Source organism: Sarcophilus harrisii, chromosome 3 (assembly GCF_902635505.1).
Source record: "Sarcophilus harrisii chromosome 3, mSarHar1.11, whole genome shotgun sequence".
In the NCBI taxonomy this organism is placed as follows: Eukaryota; Metazoa; Chordata; class Mammalia; order Dasyuromorphia; family Dasyuridae; genus Sarcophilus; species Sarcophilus harrisii.
Genome location: NC_045428.1, coordinates 114,865,459 through 114,885,114, shown reverse-complemented (window position 1 = coordinate 114,885,114; position 19,656 = coordinate 114,865,459).

Sequence of the window (19,656 nt, the reverse complement as noted above, 5' to 3'; positions counted from 1 at the left end):
CACAGGTCTTATACTGTCAGTGAGTCAAACTTTGATCTTGTGATATAAAGATAACTCGCTGTGGTTTCTCCTTAGATTTCCTGATTATTACTCAATCGAATACTCTTTTTAGATTTTTGTGGATTAGTATAGCAAGCTAGACAGTACTTCTATCTTCTACTCTGCCATCTCAGCTAATCTGGAGATAAAGCTACTCCTAAGATAATGGGAAGAGAAATAGAATTAACAAAATTGGCAGAAGCATAGGCCAAACTTTCCTATAGAATAATTCTGGGGGAGTGAATTCTGGGCACTAAAAAAAAATAATAGGAGTTCCCTCCTTCCACTAGGAGCAAGATCATGGCCCTATCCAAGGTAGGGGACAGAGAATTGCATCCTGAGAAATAAAATCCTGATTTTTAGCTATTCTTAGCAATATGAATATCCAAGAATTCTGAAGAACCTATAGTGAAAAATGCCATCCACCTCCAGAGAAAGAATTGAAGGAATTTGAATGCAAATTGAAGCATACTTTTAAAAAACATTTTCTTTATTTTTCTTGGGTTTTTTTTTTTTGTCTGTATTTTCTTTCAAAATATGACTAATATGGAAATATGGGAAAAAAAAACTAAGTAAGGAATGGTTGAACAAGTTGAGGTCTGTGAATGTACAGAACATTATTTGTGCTGTAAGAAATGATGAAATAAATTATTTCAAAGAGACAAGGAAAGACATATGAATTAATGCAAAATGTTATGAGCAGAACCCAAAGAACCATTTATACTATAATGTCATTATAATAAGCATGAACAATTTTGAGGACATGTATAAACTCATGAATCAAGTGAGCAAAATTAGAAGAATAATTTATCAAATATCAAAAACTATAAATAGAATCAAGCTGAAGAATTATGAACAAGGAAATGACCATTTATGATTCTAGATGTTTTCTATCTCCTGACTAACAGTGACAGATTTCAAGTAAAGGTGCAGAATTAGATACACATTTTTTGGAGCACAGATCATGAGAGAATTTTGTTTGTTTGTTTGATTATGCATATTTGTTATAGGAAATGTTTTTCTTTCTTTTCCCTCCCAGTTATGTAGTGCTGGGAGGGGAACAAATTAGATTAATGTTATTTTGCTTAATTTCCATTAAAAAAGAACACTAAATAGCAAAAGAACTCACTCAAATTAAACAAAATAGACAACACAATGGTACTTCCTTATTGAAGGTTAAACTTCAATCTTTCTTTCTTTTAACAAACATTTGCATGCACCATCAATTATAGCTGTTCTCTAGAATTATTTTGCTTAATTCTTTTCAGGAAGTATGCTTTGTAAATTTATATTTGCCTGCTATGTTAAGCCAACATTTTTCAATAAAATAAAGATAAACCTTTAAAAAAAAAAAAAAAGAAACTTTAAAAAAGAAAAGAAAAAGAAAACAATGCAGAGTTAATCCAGAATACTTATAAAAGGCTTTCTACATTATTTCATATGGCAGAAAACAACATCATGGTCACACAATAGGCTGGAGGTTGCAGACTGTAAGCTCCTGTATTTGTTGTTCATTGATTTTTTTTTTAAGTTTGATTTAATAAAATGAATTGTAGTCTTCAAGGCTCTGATCTGACAAAGTGTGGTTGAAAGAGTACTCAAAACAGTCCAGTTCTAGAAGATCTCAAGGATTAGAAATGGAATTCATATAACTTAAACCTAACTCTAGAGGGTTTTTTGATTACATAAAAAGCATCAATGTTACAAACCCAAGGATGCCAATCAGTTCTGCTGGCCATTCGCATCTCCAATGCCTGCTACAAAGCTATATAGTAGTAGTGCAAGATGTTTATTGAATTGAATCGGTCCTTGAAAAGCAAAGTTATACACAGAGATAACTCCAAGAAAACCTAGAATTGTCTAGAATTACAGGTAAGGTTCAAATATCAGCAGGAGTTTGGAGTAGTAAAATTCTGTACTACACAGGACTAAGGAAGCTAGAGATTTGTTTTTTGTTTGTTTTTCAAATGTATTAACAGAACCCAAACATCTTTTGATTTTACTAGTCAGGAGTAATCTAGATAGAATCTACATGTAGATAGGCTTTCTTTTGTATTAACCATTATTATTGATATTTCTTTCTACCAGTCTTATTCTCCATAAAAGGAAGGAAAAAGTCTGAAGAGATGGTTTTATTTTTCTCCTGGGCTAAGGATACCAATCATTCCTTCCACTGAGGCTCATTCTCATTATATGGTGTTGTTTGTTACAAAACCTTCCTATGAAACAAAAAAGCATAAAACCTAATAAGTTGCTAATAAGATGCAAACCAGAGGAATAGAAAGATATGTCTGAGGCAATTGTCTTTGGCATTTCCCTGGAAGGATTTCTAAAAGGGAGGAATGATTAAAGCTATTATCGTGGTAGAGTCCAGTCATCACTGTAAAGTCTCCTTGGCTACTACCCTTAGTTTCTGCCTCTGGTTGAAAGCACTGTTCTGTGTCATCAGAAGGCAGTAGAGATAATGCCATAGGAGACAGAATTCTCATCAGAGATGAGACTGATACTGAGTTAACTTGTCTTTTTTCCCCTCACTCTGGGCACCTCCACCATGTTATTAGGCAAAGGCAACCCATGCTGGATACTAAGAGATAGTTACTTTTATGATACCTGGACCTTCTATTTTCCTCTAGATAACGCATAATAATTGTTGCCACACTTACACCTTAAGCAAAGGATGTCTACAGCCTGTTCTCCACTCCTAGAACAACCAGAGGAGGGTCTGGCATCTAGTTGTTTTGTTTAATTTAATTAATTTTTTTGTCACATTTTAAAATTTCTGTATCCCTCCCCATTTTGAACTAGAGAAGGCCATCATATCTCTGTTCTTTCTCTCTCTCTTTCTCTGTCTCTGTATTTCCATCTCTCAGTTTTTCTCTCTCCTTCCTTCCCTCTCTTTTCCACCTTCCTTTTCTCTCCCTCCCTCTCCTTTTTTCTCCCTTCTTCTCTCTCCCTCTCTTTTTCTCTCTTACTCCTTCACATACATACACAAAGCCAAACTATGCATACTTCTATTCATCAATTCTTTTTCCAGAGGTGGATAGCATCTTCTTTCATAGGTCCTTTGTGGTTGATTTAAGTATTTATAATACTCAAAATAGCTTAGTCATTCACAGTTGTTCTTTGAACGATATTGCTATTACTATATACAATATTCTCTTAGTTCTACTCATTTCATTCATTATTTCATGCAAGTCTTTCCACGTTTCTCTAAAATCAACCAGCTCATCATTTCTTTTAGCAGAGTAGTATTCTATCAAATCATATACCACAATTTGATTAGCCATTTCACAATTGATGATATCCCCTCAATTTCCAGTTCTTTGCTAATACAGAGAGAGCTGCTATAAATATTTTAGAACATATAGGTTCCTTTTTCCCTAACCACCTTTGGAAATATTATTAATAGTGACATAACTGGCTCAAAGGGTATTTATGCATACATATATAAACATATACACATACATATATAGAGACACACATGGAGAGATAGTATGTAAAGCAACTAGAATTTGAAAAAAAAATTCTGAGAACTATTTTACCTCTTCCTAACCTGACTCCTCATTCACTCTCTTTTACCTTGTAGCTGGCATTAATAGGCTAAAATCATAAAAAACCCAGCTGTCCAAGTGATAGGCTATGCTGACATTATTATGCCTGGAAATGAGAGATTATCACTCTAGAATCAATTCTTTTCTGATTCTGCATAATTTTAGATCCAAAATCACTAGTTCATGCAATATGTTTGCATGTTAGTATAGTCATCCAAATGGTTTAATAAGCATGACTATGGTCAACAGATGGAAGCTGCCTCTTTCAAGAGAGGAACAATGGAAGGATTTAGAAAAGACTAGCCAACATCTTTATGAGGCTGCTTTTCCAATACTTCCCACTGTTTCACTTCAGCTACCCAAAACTGATTCAGTAGACGAATGTTCTATTTAGTCATTATTATGACTGCATAATGTAGCACTCAATAAGCAGACTGGAGACAATCTTGCCTTGTTGATGGGTTGCTGATTCATCTGCATCCCTGTCTCAATAATAATTTCTAGCTCCAACTTGATCTTGTAACCAATGTACAGGAAGCAAGATCAAAATAGGTTTATAAGCAAATAGTAAGTAGCAAAGAGTTCCATCCTACACAATGAATTCCATAGTTTACAATTACAGTAAGACATCAATATTCAACAGAACACATTTATATCATCAAAGAGTACATCAAAGGATACTCCAATATTGAGTAGTAGAAAAACTTAAACCTTAACTATTAAGCAACCAGGGGAATTTCCCTGCTCATTCCTATAATCCCAATATACATTCAAATTCTTTGTATATCCCGCCTTTCATTTATAAGTTAAACCCACTGTGTGTTTATTATCCAAATGCTAGATATAATAGGACTCTAGATTCTCTGTGTCAATTAATACCAGTTATCTTAAAAGTATAATATTGTTCCAATTATTAAACCAGTCACAGTGTTCATTGCAGAAAATATCACTCCCCAAGACATATATAGACATCACAATCTAGATGTCACCAATACCACTATTAAAAAAAAAAAAATACTTGTCCTAACTATTAATAGAGATAGAGAGGTAATAGAGTAAATAAAACTATAGACTTTAGAATCCAGAAAACATGAGTATTAATCCTGCCTCAGATCTTTGCTCACTATGTGACTGTGGGGCAAGTCATTTCACTATCTGTATAACAGGAATAACAAAAGCATGCTTTCTCAAAGGTTGTTTTTAAGATCAAATGAGATAGTATTTGTAAGATGCTTTGTAAGCCTCATCATATTTTATAAATTAGTATTATGTTATGTATTATATTATATAATTAATATTATCTATTACAGTATATGTTATATAAATAATAAATTAAGTATTATTATTACTAGCAAAGATTTATGATATTTTTCAAAATTCTAAGAACTTATGCCTATATACTGATGAAATATAAATGAATACCTGGGCAATTTGAATATAAACTTTTTAAACAAAAACTTATATATACTACTAAAATATAATAATTCAGTTTAATATATGTCCTGATTATAATATACAAATAAAAAATATTACATGCTTGTGCCTCCCAACATTTGTCATTCCATGTTAATTGCATTCAAAAAATATAGTTATCAATATTAATATCACAACTTCAATGGTGTGGCCACATTGGCTATTAATTGGTGACCATAGTTATGCCATGAATAATGATTGCATCCAGTTAGTTTTATCAAATAGGTTTATTTTCAAATAGAGTCAATCTAATTACATATATTAAACCAATTTTCATTCTACTTAGGATTAAGGACCAGACCTAGAATTTAATAATTCCTGTGAGGAAACTCTCTCTCAGTGGATTGGTAATTTCTCTGAAATTCTCTAGAAGTCTTAAAGAATTGCCCAGAACAGAGATGTCAAACAAGCAGTCTCCAAGCCATATGTGGCTTCCTACATTCCCAAGTACAAAACAACCAGATTAAAATGTAATTGGGAAATATTTAACAAAATAAATAAAAACATAATAAAATGTAAACAAGGCTAATGTATTGTTTTCTGAAACAGTATGAGGTTATAGGGATTTAGCAGTCCCCTTTCCTATTTGAGTTTGCTGACTACTGGCCCATAATCACATGGCCAATATAGATCACAGAGCATATAGTCTAGCCCCTTTCCTATTACTCCATACTGCCAAATATAATACTAAATGTTAAATAATCATTTGCTAGAAGGTAGAATTAAATTTCTCAAAGAAATAGGGGTGAGACAGGAATATTCTTCCAATCATAGACATTACATTGTCCTTTTAAGTTGAAGGTTATGGCCAAATTAACCTGTCTCCTGTTTTTGTGCATTTGGTAAGTAAGAAGAATGATTTTTACTTTTTAAGTAATATCTGTCCTTCAAGCTGAAGTTTGTTGATTCCTTAGTAATCCTTATCATTTAAAGAAATTGCCTAATATTCAAAGTAGGCATTTCCTCAGGAAAATGCCATGACTCACACTGATGAGAGTCCCTGTGTTATGTGATTTTCCTCATTTATTTGGCTCCCAAAGCTTCTTTAAATGTCTGTTTCCATTTCTGCCACTTTCTAGGTTCCCACTTTTCTCAGTTCCTATTAAAGATGCTTTTGTCCAACAGTTTACTTAGCAGAAAAAAGAGAATCATGGGCAAGTGGCCATGCTTTTGTTATTTTTGTTGATATTAAAGGATCAGAAATTGGTACTCCCGGACTGAGGTCTGGATCAGACAGGGTTTTTTCTATGTTTACTTGCCTTCCTAAATGTTCTGTTTCTGCCTTACATTTATTATGGTTCTCTTCAGTGCACAAAACATTGACATTCTTCTTTTTGTTGTTGTTCAGTTGTTTCCTACACTTTATATGACCCTATTTGAGGTTTTCTTGGCAAAAATAATGGAGTGGTTTGCTATTTTCTTTCCAGCTCATTCATTGTATAGATGAGGAACTGAGCTAAATAGGGTCACAAAGAAAGTGTCTGAGGCCAGATTTGATCTCACAAAAAGGAATGTTCCTGATTTCAGGTCCAGTACTCTATCAATTATACCACCTAGCAGTCTTGACATTCCCCACTAAACTTTTAATTGAGCTTTAGGTATAACTTCAATCTTCTATATAATCTCCTTCTTATCCTCCCAATAGATCTGTCATAGATTTGATTACATAAAAAAGTGGAAAATGGCTATAAGCAATTCTTTGCTTTAGCTAGGAACAACAGACCTTCAGGGAACATGGTCATTCCTCCATTCTCCTGGTTCCCAGAGAAACTCCATGAGATGTTTTTAATTCAGATGTAGGACTTGATCTCTATTGATTCTCTTCTTGTTAGAATGGGCACACATTTGAGATTATCTAAAAGCTTTGGCATTCTGACTTGTTCCCTGAATATGTTAGCAATTCCTCCTAGCTTTTTGTCATCTGCAAATTTAACAAACATTCCATCTATGTCTTTATTGAAACTATTGATTAAAAAATTCTAAACAGCATAGATTTAAACCCACAGACTATTCTGTTGGGATAACATTTCAAGATGATATTCAATCATTAATGACTATACTCTGAATCAGGACAATCAACCAGTTCCAAATATACTTAACTGTCTGGTCATCTAGTCCAACAACATTTATAGGAATAGCATAAAAGACTGTCAAATAAATAGAGACAGCTAGGTAAAGAGTGGATATAATGCTGAGTCTGTAGTCAGGAAGCCCTGGATTCAAAATCTAGCCTTACATCCCTAGCTGAATAACTTTGGGCAAGTCATTTAATCTGCTGGTCTCAGTTTTCATATTTATAAAATGGTGATAATAATAGCATCTATCTTTCAGGGTTGCTTTGAAGATCACATGAAATAATATTTATAAAACACTTAGCAAAGTACCTAGCACATATAAGCACTATACAAATGTTGGCTAATTGTATAACTTCCACTTGTCTTAATCCACTGGGGCCATCTCGAGTCATCTTGATCTATCTTGCCTCTAGACCCAAATGGCTCGGGAGGGGAAAGTGAGGCAGATGATCTTACCTCCCTCACTCAAATACAATTCACTTGCATTTCATGACATCATCTCCCTGATGTCATGGTCCTCTTCAAGAATGAAGAGCAAACAATAAGTGGAGAAGTAAATAGCAAATCAATAACTTTACCAAGAAAACTCCACAGACAACATTGACATGCTATAGTTCACACGGTCACAAAGACCTAGACACAACTAATCAACTGAACAATAACAACAGATGTTAGCTATTATTATACTGGGTAAACTCAATCTAGAATATTATCCTGCTATAATACTGTATTTACTCTGTCAGAAAAGGAAATAAGGCTAATACAATATGACCTTTTCTTGATGATGTTATCCTGACTCTTGATTATCACTGCTTTCCTTTCTAGATGCTCATAAACATCTCTTTAATGATAATAATACTCTTCAGAATTTTACCAGGAATGTTAGTCAAACTCATTGTCCCACAGTTTGTGGCTTCGTTATCTTTCTCTTAGTGAAAAATCAGGATACTTGATTTTTTTTAGTTCTGTAGTTCACAAACATTCACAGATGGTTGACAATGTCTCTGTAACTATACCTGCCATTCATTGAATACAGTTATTGTAGTTCATATAGTCCTGCTGACTTGAAATCATCCAAAGCAACTATCTTCCCACATCAATGAATTAATTCCTTATTAGCCATTTTTGTTCCTTTGCTTCCAGGACAAAGGCCATTTTCTTTGGCAGAAAAAAGGGAAGGAATAAGAGATGAATAATTCTGACTTTTCTCCATTGTCAGTCATCACCATCATCTCCTCCAATATAATCACCAACTCTATCTCTTCCTAAGATAGCTAAAAACAAAGAATTTGTCTTTAACTTTCTTCTGCAAACTAAGCTTATTCCATCTTTAGTATTCCATCTCTCTTCATTCTCCGTTACTGCTCTTGTCTTATTTGGACTATTTTTTCTGACAAATCTTACTTGTTTGGTAGATTTCCACATACCCTCTGCATACTTACCAGTTTTTTCAAGGAATTCCTCACTGTTTCTTCATCAGAATTGTTACTCTTTGTGTCTTCAGAATCTTATTCTTGATAGCTTTCCACAGACTGATTTCTCTCATAAAATTTTAGTCCATGGAATCTTCTTTATCTTTACTCTGAACCCTCTAAAAATTCTCTCTCCCAAAAATTAAGATATGTGACAGTCTATTCTTATATTTCTTCTTTTTTATTCAAAATCCTAAAGCCAACAAGTAAGGCCAATAATCATTTACTAAACGCTTAATATATGCCAGGCAATGCGACAAGGCTCACACTATTTCTACCCCCAATGCTTTCTTTTCTTATTGGTGAGAATTAGAAAAAGATTAAGATTTTCCCTTGTTGATTCCTCCACCTTTTTGAAGGATGAAATTATTATTAGGATGAGCCAAGAAGTTATCCTCTGTTTTACTTTTTACTAAGAGTAACTTAACTCTTAAATTAACTGGACATAATACTGGTGATCTAAGAGATCACCAGTATTATGTCCAGTTAATGAGACTCACAGACTAGATTACATTTGGGAAAGTGAGCAATATCTCTTTTGATACCAAACTGTTCTGTTATAAAATCCCACCAATAATCTGGTGTATTATTCTCTACACTCTCTGCTGGGGCAATATTCCAATATGCTATCCAACCACTAATGATTAATCTTTGAGTCTGAACAGTCAACCAAACTGATTTTTTTGCTGTTACTAACTCATGATACTCCTAAGCCTATTAGAATCTATATGTTTTTTTCAAAGTTCAGTTCAAGTACCACTTTCTACATGAGGGTATTTCCTGATGATAGAGCCTTTTCCCTCTAAAATCATCTTGTATTTATTTTTCTATGTTTAATATACAAGAGTAAGCAAGAACAAGATTATGTGATGATCAATTGTGATGGATTTGGCTCTTCTTAACAATGCAGTGATTTTAAATGTTAAAAAAAAAATTAAATTCCCAATAGACTTAGGAAGGGGAATGCCATGTGCATTCAGAGAGAAAATTGTGGAGACTAAGTGTGGATAGAGACATAATATTTTCATCTTTTTGTTTGTTTGTTTCTCATACGTTCCCCCCCCCCCCTTTTAGTCAGGGTTTTCTTGCACAACATGACAAAGATGGAAATATGTTTAAAAGGTTTCCACATATTTAATCTATATCAGATTGCTTGTTGTCTTGGGATCGGGTAAGGGAGGGAGGAAGAAAAATTTTAAATACAAAGTTTTAAAAATATTAATGTTGGAAACTGTCTTTACATGTATTTGGAAAAATAAAGTACTATTTAAAAAACAAAACAAAACAAAATTTCCAGTACCTAGCATTATGACTCTCACATAGTAGGCAATTAATAAATGCTTATTGATTGGTTAAATTAGTTCCTTGAGATTAAGAATTATTTCATTCTAAATATGGAAATATGTTTAGAAGAATTGCACATGTTTAACCTATATCAGATTGCTTGCTATCTTGGGAAGGAGGAGGGGGGTAATTTGGAATTCCAGGTTTTGCAAAGATGACTGTTGAAAATTATCTTTGCATGTAATTGGAATAATAAACTAAATTTTAAAAAATTTATTTCATTCTTTGTATTGTTTCTCTTATTATAGTGCCTAACACATAATAGTCATTGAATAAATGTATTTTGGGGCAGCTTGTTAGCACAGGGAATAGAGTACCAGAGTCTAGAGTCAGAAATACTTGGATTCAAATCTGGCCTCAGATATTTACTAGCTCTGTGACCCTGAGCAAGTCACTTATCCTTGTTTCCCTCAGTTTCCTCATCTGTAAATAAGCTAAAGAGAGAAATAGCAAACCACTCCAATATCTTTGCAAAAAAAGGGGGGGGGGGGGGGGTCACAAAGAGTTGGATACAATTGAAACACAAACAAAAATGGACAATACCACAGAAAGGCTTTGAGGTTAAAATCAGACATGCCATCAACAAAAGTTTGCCCCAGAAAATTGCACATCTAAGCTGCAATTAAAATACACTCACAGAGAACCCTCTAATTTTCTGATGATCCATTACCAATTTTTTAGAACACAGCTGTTTCTAATTTGACTATTTATCCTCAACAGCCAAATAAGAGCAATAATAAAGGGCTTTGTTTGGGTTCTCTGTCTGTTCTGAAATACCTATACCATGTTACAACTTTTTCTACCACAGGTGTAGAGTGATTGATATATTACTGGGTGTGTATGACAGTTATCTATCCAATATTCTTCAGCTGGTTTCAGTTTGACTTTGAGATCAATAACATTGGTCAGGTGGATGACTGAACAAAAGTGGGGATATTATTCAGACAGATGATTGGGTATGCAGGACTCTTGCTCTACCAAATAGTCTAAATAGATAGGGGGTAGTTATTTTAACTTTTCTTTACCTAAGTTTCTCATTCCATGGTATTTTATTTGCTCCTTACCTTTTTCAGATGAATGTAGCAAGAGATTAATGACATGACGTTGGCAAGTACACAGAGATTATTGGGGGAAAGACCCTAAATAAAAAGCAAAGGGTTATTACATTACTTTCCATTCCAAACCAAAAGCACAATGGTTCTTGAAAGTATGGAAGAACAAGCAAATATTTATAAAAGCTGTGAAAGTCAAATCTTGACCTTAAGCCTGCTGGTATGTACATCCTGTAAATGGGGAGGAGGCAGGCGATGCTGATGATGAAAGTCATTTTTCCTACCCATGCACAGTCCTGCTCCAGATGCTAGGAAAGTATAATCATATAGTTAGGGTTTGAGAGACTTAGGAAGAAGGAGCTCCTGTGGTCGCTAGTCTCCCTCTACTTTCTTCTTCATAATGAACCCTATTATGGATAATACTAAGCATTTATATAGTGCTTTAATGTTTTCAAAAAGGTTTTATACACATTTTCTCATTTGAACCTCACAACTTTGTGAGGTAGGTATAATTATTATTCCCAGTTAAATGACTTGCTCAGGATCACACAGCTAGTAAGTACCTAATATAGGAACAAGTCTTCTTGACTCCAAATGCAATAATCTATAACCTGTGGCACATAGCTCCCTCCTATATACTTTTATCTCATTCTTTACCCAGCCTTTGAGACAGGAAGGGCAAGGGTTCTGAGAAAGAAGACATGGCTCAATATCCATCAAATCTCTATTTGGGAGTCACCAAAACTTAGAGAAAATCTCACTGGACCTAGAATCAGAATATTTTAATTCACATTCTGGTATCGGAATTAAATAACCAAATTAATATAATAACATAATATTAATGTAACAAATTATATAATTCATTACTCACCTGTTATATATTAACACTAAGTGTTGGGCATATTAAAAGATGCAAATGACAGTTCCCTGTTTTCTAGAAACTTATAATCTTTTTTTTATTATTATAGCTTTTTTATTTACAAAACAAATGCATGGGAAATTTTTTCAACATTGACCCTTGCAAAATAGAAGGTTTTCCCCTCCTTCCCCCCAACCTCCTCTCCTAGAAGACAGGTAGTCCAATACATGTTAAATATGTTAAAATATATGTAGAAGCTTATAATCTAATAGTGAGAAAATATACAAACAAATATACACTAAGCAAGTTATATTCAGGATAAATAGAAAATGATTAACGGAGAGAAGGCACTAGAAATATAAAAAAAAATCCTTTAGAAACTGAGATATTAATTGAGACTTAAAATAATTAGTAGTAGAGGAAAGAGAGGGATTCTAGGCTTGGAGGATAGCTAGAATAAATACCCAGAGCCAAGAGATAGAATATCTCTATTCATGGAATAGCCAGGAGGCCAGAATCAAAGAATACAGGATGGGAAGTGAGGCTTAAGAAAAAAGATAAGAGGAAGCAAGGTTATGAAGAGTTTTAAATGCCATAGTCATATAATCTCAGATTTGAAAGAGATACCAGAGTCCATCTAGCCCAACTCATATATACCTTAACAGGAACACACTCTACAATATTAATACTCAGTCTCTCTGTTTGCAGACCATCTATGATAGAGAGCTCACTACCTCTGAAGGTAATGCATTTCACTTTCAGATATCTAGTTCTCTACAATTTCTACTCTTATTTCTAACATTTCCTTCTGTAGATATAGAAAGCAAGACATCTTTCAGATGTTAACCCTTCAATAATTTTAGAGAGATGTAAATATTAATGGGCATAAATATGTCTATACACACATGTATGTTTACATAACACACATATGTAAAGCTCCAGTATTTATGTTCTGTGAAAAGTTCATGTATTATTTTTTCCATAATTATGTCTTATTTTTATTGAACCAAATCAAAAGTTAATGGAATATCTTTATTGGGATTAAGGAATACATAAGGATTTCTTGAAAATATTGTCAGTGAAGACATAAAAATACTTAGTGGCATTTTGGAAAACTTATTAGCTGTGTGGGCAAGTAACTTAACATCTCTGGATTTTAATTTCTTTGTCTGTAAAATAAGTAAAAATAATATTTTTATACCTACCTCAGAAGATTGATTATGAGAATATTTTGTAAATTAAAAGAGCCTATATAAATGTGATCTATTAGTATTAATTTATATATATAAGCAAAATAAAATATATGAGCAAATAAATGGCATCCTTGTTCTTTAGCTTCAATGTTTTGCCAAAAATTAAATAAATAAATAAACAATCTCATGATTTAAAACAATGGTGCTATTATACTGTTCTAAGGTAAAATGAAATGTTTCAGAAAGATCACCATTTTATTGAATCATAGCATCCTAGTGAAGTTAATATTTAACCAGAAATGGTTAATGACCAGGAAAGGAAGGAGGTTGGTCAAGGAGAAAGAATGAGTGGGTAACTGATTGATAGCCTGTGGGTTTCCTTGGTATTCATAAAAAATCATTTACTTAGAAAGAGGTCTCCAGTATGTTGGGTTGAGCCCCTGAAGGGGATAACATATCAGCCCTTTAAGACAAGAAGGTGAAAGGACCTGAGACAGGAGTCATGGGTCAACACCCACCAAATCTTTGTTGGGCAATTACCAGGACTTAGTGGAAATCTCATCGGACCTAGACTCAGCAAACTATGGACAAGAATTTCACAGGCTAAGAAGATATATATGGTCTATGATTTGACTCAATGAACTATGTTCCCACATGAATGAGATTAAAAAAAAAAATCTGTATTGAATCTTAGGATTGGAAGTTGCCATAGCTATCTTGGACACAAATCTTTGTACAACAGGAATGACCTCTATAATATCCCTGAGAAGTAGTCTTCCATAGTCTCTTTGAACATTTCCTGAGATTAAAAGTTATCCTTAGTGGGAATTATAATTTTAATTATAAAAAACAAAACAAAATGAACGAACCAAAAAAAAAAAAAACCTCACCCCAGTTTTTATTATATCAGGGACATCTTCACAGGACTTGATTTCCTACAGTGCTTGGACAGTGTGTGAACCCAGAGCATGACCAATGTCACAGGAAAGTAAGATTTAAGAAGCCTGAAAAGGTAGTTAAATGCTAGGTTATGAAAGCTTTAAATATCATAATCATGTAACTCAAATTTGGAAGGGGACATCAGAATTCATCTAATCTAACTGGCACCTCAACAGGAAACCACTGTACAATATTGATCCAGAACAGAAGTCATGGTGTCCTCAACCCTGTCATCTCATTAGGATAATGATGCTAACAGAGCCAAGTTAAAAGCTGTCCCCAGGAGGGACTCCTAAGAAAGACACCAAGAATCAGGACAGCATATGCTAAGCATTCCCTCTTGGACTGTAAGTGAAAATTGATTGGCCTCTTGCTTTTCTAGAGAGTTAACAGATTGAAAAGGAATTGTAAACCCTCCTAATTTGTATGATATTGCACCTCTTTTGTATATGACTACAAAGAATAGTTTTGTATTTGGTATATTTCCTTATTATTGTGTTGCTTCACATCCTAGTTAAGGATGTTCATTGCTGGATTTATATGCTTCTAGTACATCCGGTGATAGAAAGGCATCATTATGTGGAGTTTTGAGCCATGAATAGTTATCACTCTAAAACAGTCAGGCTGAACCTAGGAGAAGCAAATGAGGAGTTTCAGTTACTTTTACTACCAACTGACACTTTTCCAGGTGTTATTTAGACTATTTAGATAAATAGCTTTGAATTTGAATATTAGCAATGAAAATTAGATTTGGGGAACTCTGCAGTCCTCTTTGAGAAATAATTCTGTAGTTATGGTCCAGAACATTTTTTTTCTTACATGACTTCCTAAAATCTATTTCTGATGATGAGTAATTACAGTTTTTAGGCATACTATTCCTTGGACTTGTCTGTAAAAGGCTGACCTTTTATTCCCAGATTATATTTGGAGAAAAGAGGAGCATCAACTTCCTCTTCATGCATCTAGCCCTTATTACCTCATTTCATGTCTACAGTTGCCAATTGTAGTGATGACAGTTGGCATTCTTTGCACTGTGTTTATATTTAATGATAAATACTATTACTAATTGCTTCCACGCATGTGCTATATCTGCAACATATTTGAAGCAAAAAAAAGGGAAGACTCAAGACACAATGTCTATTTTTCCAAGAAGCAGAATTTCTATTATCAAAAATTTAGCTTCTTTTCAAAGATAGGTACTATTGAAGTGTGTATTTATTTGTATATATTCTTTGTATGTATGCTTCATACCTGCTTTTCAAACCTTAGGGACTGAAAGTAGATTGCTATAAAATTGTCAGAATGTCACCGATAGGCTTATGGGAAATAGATCAGCAGTCAAATCCTTCCACTTACCACATTGAGACATAGTAGTCCTTTACCAAAGTAGGAAATATTTATGCCACAGGGAATTCTTTTAGAAAAAGGATAAAAGCCCTTAACTTCCTCCAGAGAAGCATAATAAATAAAAGAGAATTTAGATCACATAAATCAAGTGAGTGTTCTAACATATACAGAAGGCATTCTACTCTTGGAGCGATATATGATGTTTTCTATAGCAGCAGTAGTTGACAAACTGCTATGAGGTTCATTAGGAGTGAATGAAAGCATGGTACACATGGGAGACAGAAGACAAACCCCTTGATGTATCACACAAAGGACAAGCAATGTGCTAATATAGGGTTTTACTAAAACCTTGTATGTTTCCTCTATATTCAGAAAAATCTTCAACTAGAGTCTCTGAGAAAAGTTGCTGCTTTGGGGACCACAATCTAAAATTGTACCAATCTACAAGCAATCAAGACACTGTCCAGTTTAGTCAAGACATCAGCCATCATGAAACCAGTTGTTAAATAATATGTAAAAATATATACTTGTATATAATGTGTGTATACACATACATAATACACAAACATTTGGCCTAAAAGTAGAGACCTCTAAGGTCTTGCTTTTTATTGTACAACTATGTGCCTTACCTGAGTGAGAATTCTAACAGGCTAATTTTCCCTTCTTAACCACAGGCTCTTTCTCGTTTGACCAATGCCTGCTTGCTTGTTGCAGAATGTCACTGTAGACATTTATAAAACCAGACTATGCCCCCACTAGAGATTGTTACTATAATAGTCCACCTTTCTGTGGTGCTTTGGAGTTTTTAAAGTACCTTCTTCACAGTAGACCTATGAAGCAAACAATACAAGTGTTATTCTTGTTGTGGGATACTAGGGATCAAAAAGAACCACACAGCTAGAAAGTTGTAAAGACTGGACCTGAACTCAGGTCTCCTGACTGCAATTCAGGATTCTTTCCACTCTACTATACCACATCTGGTGTGAGTGCTCAATGCTGATGGACTGTCCTTTATTCCTCTGAAAAAACTTTCATTTTCAACAGTGGTTGTTCAGAACTTTTCCATTTCCTCAAACTCCCACCCCCCTTTTCTACTCCTACTCTGAGGATGAGCTCACAGACAATTTAAATGACAAGATTAGGGTCATCAGATTTAAACTCTTAAAACTCCCTCCCACTCACCCCAAAAAACGTCTTTGAGTCATTACCTATTCTCTGAGAAAGAATGGCTAACCTTTTCAATCAGGTCTTCATTTCTGCACCTCCCTCTTTCCTCTATCACAGCTTCATTAATCACACTTTTCTCGAGTTTCTTTGAATTCTCTCTCTCCAATGATCTGCCTAAAAATATGCTCATATCTTCTCTGTCTTCATAAACTTCAAAACAGTAACTTCCCATAAGCCTTCACCACCAATTATTGTAAGATTGCATTTGGATTTGGATTTCTAGTGCTTATCCTAGTATGTGGTAGGTACTTAACAGAGATCTATTAACCATTTACTAGATAGTCTATTCAAAATACTCCCAACCTCAACTTCTCCAGCATTTTTATGTCCCTTAACTCTTTATAAACTTTATAAACTTAAAACTACCCTGAATTTACTTTCTCAGAGATTACCAATGACCAAAAAGTTGTCATTTCCAAGTGTCTTCTCTTGGTCTTCTTCCTTCTTGACTTCTCTGCTTTATTCTCATTCTTGAAACTTTCTTTTCCCTGGGCTTCCATACTGAAGTTTCCTGGGTTCCTTCCTAGAATCTTTTCCTGGTTCTCTTTTGACAATTCTGTCATCTTTAAAAGCATATCTTCCTTCTCTGCTTCTATCAGCTAACATTCTCAAGATTTCTTTCAACTATTTTTTTTCCTCTTTCTATATTTTTCCCTTGGACAATCTTACTCATTCCCAGAGTATGTATCGCCTATTCTGAAAACAACTATCATCTCCATGTAGATAATTCTCAAATCTGTCATTTTGACTTCTTTTCTTCTGAGTACTGGGAGGGAATTTGTCAAATTGTCTCTCGGAAATTTTAACCCAAAAATCTTTACAGCAACCTAGTTTCACAAATTCACAGAATTTGGAAATTGTAAGGAAACTCATTGGCCCTTTGGGCTAACCTATAGGACACAGATGCTCAAACCTGAAATCCTAAAACCTGTTCCTATTAATTTTCAAGTCTTCCAGGATCAAAATTGTGGAGTATTTTTGACTCATCCTTGACATTGTGGAGTATTTTCCCTCACCATCCACATCTAATCAGTCACTAAATCTTGTATTTTCCATTTTAGCAATATCTTCTTTTCTTTCCCCTTTTCTTTATTCCCACTTCCACCATCTTTATTTAAGGCTTTATTATCTCACATATAGGCTAATATAATAGCTTTTCAACTGGTTTTCCTACCTATCAGTCTTTTCTCCCCTACCTCCAATCTATCTTATCCTCTCCTGACAGATAGACTTTTCTAAGGAGTAGTTCTGATCAAACTATCATGTTACTTTAAAATTTTTGTGGCTCTCCATTTTCAAATAAAATCTGAACTCTTTTCCTCTAGTTCTCTAGAACAAAGGTTTCAAATATCAGGCTGGCCAGAACCAAATTAAAATGTAATTGGGAAGTTTTTAACACATAAATAAAAATTTAATAGAATATAGATAACATTAATATATGGTTTTCCTAAGTCAATTTGCTAAGTCAACAGGGATCTTTATGTATGATTTAATGGTCCTATTTTTGTTTGAATCTAATGCTACCACTTTAGACCCCATCCTTACTTTCTAGTTTTTGTTCTTTTTGATCCCTTTCATGTACCTTAAGCTTCACCCAAATGGGACTTCTTGCAGTTCCCTCAATATAATCTTAGGACTTCCTACCTGTGGACTTTTATTATACTTAAGCTTTGTCTATAATAACAGATACATTCTTCCCCAGGTCCTCTAGACTTTCAGTCTAGCACAAATGTCTTTGTATAGTTCAGCTCAAATGCCATCTCCTTCATTAAAGTTTCCCTCACATCTTCAAGCAGAAATAATCTATTTCTTTGTTTTTTTCATTGTGCTTCACATTATGCCATATTAAAATTATTTGTATGCAATTATTACTCCCATAAGACCATAAGTTCATGACAACAGGGACTGAACCCTGTGCAAATATATAATTTTTAAGACTTAACTTTATACTTTCCCAGAAAAGATTAGTTCAAAAAAAATAATTCCAGAGGATTGCTTTGTCCAGAAAGCTCTTTTGAGAATATGAAAAAATAAAGATTATTAGAATTCCACCAAACAATCAAAGTGAAGTGAAATTCATACAGGTCCCCAGCCTTTAGAGGTCTTGTTCCCAGTCAGTAGAGGCCTTTCGAAATGGGTGTGGAGGGCTTACAAGATTGGGCCTGAAATCAACCAATGTATTCAGACACACTATATGATGCCCTAATTCTAAAATAATCAAAGTGAAAATAAACAAAATGACACCCATAAAATACACAGACAAGACGATACAAGAGAAGCCACCTATAATTGGATAATAACTACCAGTGCCATGTATTACATGCAATTGTGAATCACAAAACATTTGTTTGCTATGGTTTCTATTTTTTTCTTTCTCCCTTTGAAAAAAATAAAAAAGTCTTTTTTTTTAAAACCTTTAAAATAAATACGGTAAGTTGGGACTTTGAATTTTTTCCTGCCTTTTTTGTTTTAAAAATGTCAGAGAAAGTACCCATATGAAATTGTGGTCTTTGAATTTTTTAAACAAGAAAAAGGCAAGACCATGAAATATACCATGGAATAAAAAATAAAAGAGATATAATTTATGCCTCCCCAATGAATTTCACTCATTTTAGAATTGGTATTGGAGGAGACTCAAAGGAAACTGTTTCTTTCCCTAACACTTACCTCTTTTGTTTAAACCAAAAAGAAACCTCCCCCCCTCCCCCAAATAGTAGCAGAAATGTAAATGATCAGTTGGAGTGATTTATAGTGAGTTAGTTAAACTCTAATAGCTCTCAAATTTAGGTTATATGAAAATCAGAGTTGCATAATCGCAATGATAACATCAGCAGTGCCAAAGCAACAATATTTTGCTCAGAGCCATGGCAATGCCATATCCATCACACATGAGAAGAGAACTGCCAGACCTTCGGGTCATGTTTACCTCATCAGGTAAAAGTTGGGAAGGAAGACCATAGATCATTATGTGTTATTGTGGTTAATAAATTTATTTTTTAACCCCATTCTTATTCCTGTAAATAGCAAACGTGGAGCTGACCTCTCCATGACACAACTTCAATAATTTGAGTTTCTAAATGTATTT